The sequence below is a fragment of the Chrysochloris asiatica genome, unplaced genomic scaffold, assembly GCF_000296735.1.
Source record: "Chrysochloris asiatica unplaced genomic scaffold, ChrAsi1.0 scaffold00052, whole genome shotgun sequence".
Taxonomy (NCBI): Eukaryota; Metazoa; Chordata; class Mammalia; order Afrosoricida; family Chrysochloridae; genus Chrysochloris; species Chrysochloris asiatica.
The window spans coordinates 11924504-11931773 of NW_006408570.1; positions in this window are offsets into that span (position 1 = coordinate 11924504).

Here is a 7270-nt window from a genome sequence, read left to right on the forward strand (position 1 = left end):
CAACAACATATATAAAAATTAAAAATAAAATAAAAAGAGTTTCCACAGAGTCTAAGACTCAGGGCAACCCCATGTGTGTCAGAGTAGAACTGTGCTCATATGATTTTTATTTTTTATTGTAAAGTGAGTGAGGATTTGCAGATAAGATCATCAGTCTTGCACTCAACAAATTATACGCTCCATTTCATCTCAATGATTATAATCCCCTCCATGCAACAACAGTGGTCCCACTTTTTCCCTGTGACTACTGTTGTTGTTAAATGCCTTCAAGTCAATTCTGACCCACAGCAACCCTGTATATGGTTTCCAAGGAGCAACTGGTGAGCTTGAACCACCAATCTTTGCCGTTCAATTGACTTTGCAGTCTGACACATTAGCCCACAGTGTCACACCAGGACTCTGTTGTTAAGTGCTGTCAAATCCATTCGGACTCACAGTCACCCTGCATAAGGTTTCTAAGGTGTGGCTGGTGAGTTTGAACAACTGACCTTTCGGTTGAAACCAACCTTGAGGTTAAGTGCTTATCTTTATATACCACACCAGAACCCATAAAGATTACAGCCTTGGAAACCCCATGGGGGCAGTTCAACTTGGTCCTGTTGGATAGTTACATGTCAGATGTACTTGAGGGCACACACACCTCATTTGGGAATGGTGTTTCTTTGCTATGTTAATAAACCCATTATCTGTAGGATGTGTTTTAGCCCAATGACTCTAGAGATGTAAAAACAACAGATTAGGCCCAGAAGCAGGTAAACCAGATGGCTCACCACATAAAGATCTCCAAGGGAACTCAGGAATTAAAGTAGAAGAAACAAAGACACCACAAACACACACACACCCCTACACACACACACACACACCAAGAGCCAAGAGAGTGAGAAAACTTTCTCCTAGGATTCTTAAATTTGGACTTCTAGCCTCTGAAATGAAGAAAATAAATGTGTATTCATTAAAGTCCAAAAAAAAAAAAGAGAGAGAAGAAAAATAAACACTCAAGGATGATGGCAGTTCAAACACACCAGCAGCTCCTCAGAAACCCTATAGGGTCGAGGTTGCTGAGTGGGAAGCAACTCAACATCACTTATCAACAACAGTGATGGTTACCCAGGGGAGGGGAATTAGTCACAGGCTTGCTGTTATGTGCCATCGAGTTTATTCCTACCCATAGCAACACTGTATAGGATTTCCAAGGAGTGAATGGTGAGCTTGAACCACCAACCTTGTGGTTCAAATGACTTTGCAGTCCAGCACATTAGCCCACAGTGCCACACCAGGAGACCATTCACAGGCTACAGGTAGACAAATGTTAACATGGGTGATTAGGCAGGCAATATACAAGAGGGAAGTTTGCCTAGGAAAGATGAAGGCAGCAGGAGACACAGGGAGGAACACAATGTTAAAGTGAATAGAGGTGTAACTACTGTTAACTGTTGGCTCATGGAAGGGATCGCAATCATTGTAATGAAACCAAGAATATGATTTGTTGAATGTAAAACTGATAACCTGCTCTGTAAAGCTTCATAATAAAAAGTTTAAAATTTAAAAAAAAATTTTTTTAAGTTTAAAATAAATAAGTAAAAAAGAAACAGCTATTGCAGATGAAAAAAAAAAAAAAGAAGAAGTAGGGCATGATATCTGTCCTCAAAGTACTATTGATCTCAAGGAAATTCTAAGACATATAAACAAAGAGCAGTCTTAAGACACACATAATGAATTGAAGAGATAAAAAGGAATTCCCAAGTATAATGTAAAGAATTTCAGGAAACCAAGCATCTACTCTTTAGGTGGGTAAAACAGGGTTCTGGACATTTGTGACGTGAAGAGAAAGACTGAGGTCTAGGAGGAAATGGGATTTGAGCAGAACCCTGGAGAGTAGTTTGAACTGAAAGGAGGAACAAGGGAGGAAGGGCTTTTCACTTATTGAGAAGAACAAATGAAAAGCCAACTTTTGAGAACGTTCAGCAAACCCTTAACAATTCTATCACCTAATCAGTTGCTGACTTTGGAGTCACATGGGTCAGAGTACAATTGTGTTCCAAAGAATTTTCAATGGCCTCATGTTTTCTTAAGTAGATCACCCGGCCACTCTGGATAGACTCTAACACCCAACCTTTCAGTTAACTATTGCGTTAACTGTTTCCACGAAAGGTTTTAGAGAGTAGAAAATGTATCTCTGCACCCACACTGTACAACTTCAGGGAAGCAGCTTGCCACATCTTTCTCCTGCTGAGGGACACGAGTTGAGCCGGTTGCAACCGCCCACCTTTTCATTGGCAGTTGAGCAGCGCTTGAACACACCACCATCAGGGTTCCTTAGTTGAAATTTCAACTCCCAACTCAGGGTTCTTCCTGTACTATACAACACAGTTCTCAGAACCCTGGCCAATCATTGTGGTCTCTAGTTAATATTCCAGCACATACAAACTGCGCCCTCCACCCCCAAAAGGATGAAAACAGCCAGCGTTGAGGGAAAGGTGGCAGACTCCCCCCTTCCACTTCAAAAGAACAGTGGAAACGACTACCTCCCTATAGGACAACAAATTAGCCCATAAACACCCACCAGCCGCCACTCGCCCCCTTCATGATTTATTTTCCAGCAACTGACCGGTTTAGTGAAATCTGACCAGCAATAAGAATCCTAATCAGCCCCAGGATCTGAATGCCTCAAGCCACCCCTCTGCCTCCACCCTCTGCCCCGCCCAGCTCCTACCCTGGGGCAGGCCGCTGACAGCTCAGAGCAAAGACCAGAGGGTCAAGCTTGAAGTGAGGCCCCTGTCTCCACCCAGTTCCCCAGATTTCCCCAGTCTGCACCCCTCTCTTCTTCATGCAGAAGCAAGCCCTCTCTCTCCCCTGGCTCAGCCAAGTCAAATACGCACAGCACCAGCGTCTTTCCAGAAGTGGAAGATCTGCTCCAAGCTGAGACTTGTTTTAAAATAATGGAGGGGGATGAGAGGAGGACAGAGAAGGAGATGTGGGAACAGAGAGAAAAACTAAAGCTATTGGCTCCCTGTCATTTGACAGTGAACCTGCCAACACAAACAAAGTTGGCAATTGTCAGATGCTTTGAGTGACAGGAGAGACTTCAGTGGGGTGGAGATCCATTCTGATGTTAAGAACACCTTTTCATCCTGCCCCCTCACAGTGTACACCCCGGGGTGGGGTGAGGGGGTGCTGGAAGGGGAATGGATTTTGTTGCTTTAAAAACAAGAAGCCAATAAATTATCTCCCTCCAAATTGCCCCCAGTCTTCTCTAAGCCAGGACTCCTTTCCAAAGGAGTGCCTCTCTGACAGCGGAGGATTAACAACAATAACAACTCAGGTTGGTGAGGCACTTTAAATTTCCAAAGTTCACCTCCAACCATCATCTCACTTCATCTTCCTGACAGCCCAGTGATACAGGTGGAGCAGGGATTATAGGGCCAGCCTTGAGTGTAAGCAAATACATTATGTACTGCAAGAAGCTGAGGGCCCAGGAAGGGGCCAGTGCACAGACTCCCTCCCAACAAATTGCACCTGAAAACGCCTTCAACAAAGGGAACCCTTCCAGTTCCTAAATAGGACAAGGCTTAAGAAGCAAATGCCCTTGGAGAGCTAAGCCATGACCCGTGTGTGATGTGGGGCACTGCCACAGGTGAGCCTTTCTGAAAGCAGTTTTTAATAGGGGAAGGAAATGAGACAGTCCAGGTAAATGGAAAGGGTGCCGCAAGGAACGCAGAGTTTAGGTCACTATTTTGCCTGTGGCCACTCTTGAGAATTGTTAGCTTTATTATTATTATTATTGTGAATTGGATGAAGGTTTACAGAGCAGATCAGCTTTCCATTCAAACATTCATACACATTTTATTTCCTATCACTGATTGCAGTCTCCACAATGTAACATCACTTGTCCTACTTCCTCCCTTTGTTTCCTCTCTCCATCCTTCCTTCTTGGCCAACCCTTCTGAACTATGTTCTTGGGAAAATGATGCCCTTTTTACCTCAAATGCTTGATTATTCTAAGGTATGCATTACTTATTAGTACTATTGTTCTCCTTATAGACCTGTTCATTGGCTGAAAATTGAACTTTGGGCATGAGTTTGTTTCCAAAACTGAAGAGTGATTCCAGGCCATAGTTTCTTTCACGTGTTCCACCAATTTTTATCCAACCAATAATCTTGGTCTTGTTAACACTATTTTAAAGGTGGAAAAACACAAAGGTCGATCATTTATTCATTCTTTGATTTACTGATTGGGCAAACTTTTTTTTTTTTTTTTTTAAACTGTTATCATGCCAGCTCAAGGAGTCCCTGGGTAGCACAAACAGTGAAGCACACAACTTCTAAACTAAAAGAATGAAAGGCTGGAATCCACCCTGAGGCACACATACCTCAACAGAAAGGGCTGGAGGTCTGTTTCTAGAAGGTCACAGCCTTGAAAACCCTATGGAGCAGTTCTTTGTGCACCAAGGGTCACATGAATCAACTGGACTCCAACTGATTTGGTTTTGGACTTTTTGACTGGGTCAGCTCAGTCCTGGTGGTACAAGATGAAGAAACAGATCCTGTTCCCCAGGAGCACAGAGCAGGATAATGGAGGTACAGTGTGTATCCTGATGGTATTTCCCAGACACTTCCCTCTGCTCCTCCTTCCTTGTCACCTTTCCTCTTCCCTCAGTTGGGACAGCAGGAAGGGCTTTCTAACTCACTGTTTATAGGGAGAGGCCTAGACAACCTAGGACAAAAAAAAAAAAAAGGTCACTGATTTCATAAATCATATTTTAAATAACAGCAGAAAATTTTGAGACAGACAGAGAATTTTGGAATTCTAAAAAAAATTTCGCATACCCAACACTAACTTCTGGAAGTCTCAGAGGGTAGAGTTAGAGTCATACTCTGTAGAGTAGGTAAGAATGCACAGCCACTGTTAGCAGAGAAAAACTGGGAGTCATTCTAACTACTGTTCACAGAAGGACAATTCGTGGTCTGGGAAGAGGATGTTGTCAGGAACCGTCCAGTTGGTTCTGACTCATAGTGACCCTGTGCACAACAGAAAGCCATCCTCACAATTGGTGCTAAACTTAAGCCCACTGCTGCTGCCACTGTGCCAATCCATCTAAAACACTTTTTTATCTTCCTCTAGTTGAGTTCTGATTCTCAAGCCTTCGAGGTTAGGTCAAATGGGCACTATCTGCAAGTTTGGGTATTCTTATGAGTCTCCCATCACTTCATATCAGCTGGATGCCTCTGTGGCTATGTTCCTGTCCATTGGCACAAGAGTCCCCAGGTCTCACCACTGGACCAATCAGCCCTTCCTCTTCTCTCTCTCATCTCCAGGTCAATGAAAGTCTGTGGAACTTGGTCGAACTCAGCCCATTTCTTCACTGCTGCCTTTCCCCGTCTTCCACTCACTAGTCCAACGTGATCACCAGCAAGCTCACATGTCAGCTCCTGTGTTCCCTTTGAGTTTCATTCTTGGAGAGGGGTTTGTCCTGAAGGGACTTGATTGTTTCTCTCAATGGCTCCCCAGCAAACAATTTGCTTGTTCTTGTAGTAGCCAATCATACTGCCATTTTTGTTTTGGATTTTTCCTGCTGATCTTTCTTTGAAGATGTATCTTCTGTTGCTCTAGCTGTTCCAGGCTGGTCTGCTTGTCCTTTCTAGTGGGAATGTTGCACCCCAGAAGGTTCTGGATGGGGCTCAGGATTCCACCTAAGGTCCTATACACTGCAAAGGCTCTGCAAGAATCCTATTTCACTGGGCAAGTTCTAGAACCCCTTTTAGGTATTCCAATCAGTTACAAGCTGAAGATGGGCTTACAAGCTTTCTGTAATCATGTTTCCTGACATTCCTTTCTAACCCATTCAAGTGTCTATTTCACAATAGCAGACAAGGAAAACTAATCTTCATAAGACAGTCAAGCATCTTAACATTATTTCCCCTCTTCAGACTATGCCTCGATACCTATTGCCAGTCCATCTCATTGAGATCTTCCTCTTTTTCACTGACCTTCCACTTTACCAAGCATGAATCCCTTCTCCAGGAACTGATTGGTCCATCCTGATAACATGTCCGAAGTATGAGACCAAGTCTGACCATCCTAGCTTCTAAGAAGCATTCTGACTGCACTTCTTCAAACATAGATTTGCTTGTTCTTCTAACAGCCTATGGTAGTTTCAACATTCTTCTCCGACACCATAATTCAAATGCATCAATTCTTATATGGTCTTCCTTATTTACTGTCCAACATTTACATGCATATGAGGCTATTGAAAATATCATGGCTTGGGCCATGTGCACCTTAGTTCTCAAACTGACATCTTTGCTCTTGAACTTTAAAGAGGTCTTATGTAGATTTACCTAATGCAATAAATACATTGTTTGATTTATTGATTGCTGCTTCCATGAGTGTCAATAGTGGATCCCAGCAAAATAAAGTCTTTGACAACTTCATTCTTTTCTCCATTTATCATCATGTTATTTATTGGTACAGTGTTGAGGATTTTTGTTTTCTTTTTGAGGCACAACCCATACTGAAAGCTGTGGTCTTTAATCTTCATCAGTAATTATTTTCAGTCCTCTTCACATTCAGCAAGCAAGGTTGTCTCTACATATCACAGTTGTTAATGAGTCTTCCACCAATCCTGATGCCACATTCTTCTGAATAGAATCCAGCTTTGTGGATTATTTGCTCAGCACACAAACTGAATAAGTATGGTGAAAGAATACAACCCTGGCACACACCTTTCTTGATTTTAAACCATTCAGTGTCACCTTGTTCTGTTCGAATATTTTAATATATGAAGAAAGGTGTGCGACAAGGTTGTATTGTTTCGCCATACTTAGTCAACCTGTATGCTGAGCAAATAATCCGAGAAGCTGTGTAATATAAAGAAAAACGTGGCATCAGGATTGGAGGAAGACTCATTAACAACCTGCAATATGCAGATGATACAACCTTGTTTTCTGAAAGTGAAGAGGGCTTAAAACATTTACTGATGAAGATCAAAGAGCACAGCCTTCAGTATGGACTACATCTCAATGTTAAGAAAACAAAAATCCTCACCACTGGACCAATAAACAACATTCTTATCAATCCAGAAAAGATTGAAGTTATCAAGGACTTCATTCTTCTTGGATCAACTATCAACACTCATGGAAGAAGCAGTCAAGAGATTAGATGACGTATTGCATTAGGCAAATATGCTGCACAAGACCTTTTTAAAGTGTTGAAGAGCAAAGATGTCAGCTTGAGGACTAAGGTGTGCCTGACCCAAGCCACGGTATTTTC